This window comes from Euprymna scolopes, chromosome 2, assembly GCF_053919585.1.
Source record: "Euprymna scolopes isolate OS-2025 chromosome 2, ASM5391958v1, whole genome shotgun sequence".
In the NCBI taxonomy this organism is placed as follows: domain Eukaryota; kingdom Metazoa; phylum Mollusca; class Cephalopoda; order Sepiida; family Sepiolidae; genus Euprymna; species Euprymna scolopes.
Genome location: NC_136483.1, coordinates 11,269,137 through 11,269,693, shown reverse-complemented (window position 1 = coordinate 11,269,693; position 557 = coordinate 11,269,137).

Below are 557 nucleotides of genomic sequence, written 5' to 3'. Positions count from 1 at the left end.
TCCCTTATTTAAATATATATATATATATATATATATATATATATATATATATATATATATACATTAAATAATACATGCATATAGATCAATGAGATAATGTATATATATCCATAAGATAATGTATATATATAAATCCATTTGATAATACATATAGATCCATAAAATAATATACATATAGATTAATTAAACAGTACATAATTACTTATTTTACATACAATTTATGCAATAAGATGCATGGAAATTAAGTAGGGTTATGGGACATCATATTAACATCACATTCACATCTTTTAAAAAAATAAGAACAATCTTTTGACACAGCTTAACTACACTTTGCTGACTTTTAAACTTATTAATTTAACATAAATTCACTATCCCTCAAGAACACAAGATTCTAAACAACCACAATACAACGGAAATTGCGAAGTAAAGTCACAATCCCGCAGATAACCAACACATGATAATTATACATGATTACCTGAACACATTAAAAATACAATAATGACATTTCAATATATTGCAACAATACACAACCCCCCACCCATTTTGTCCCCCAAATC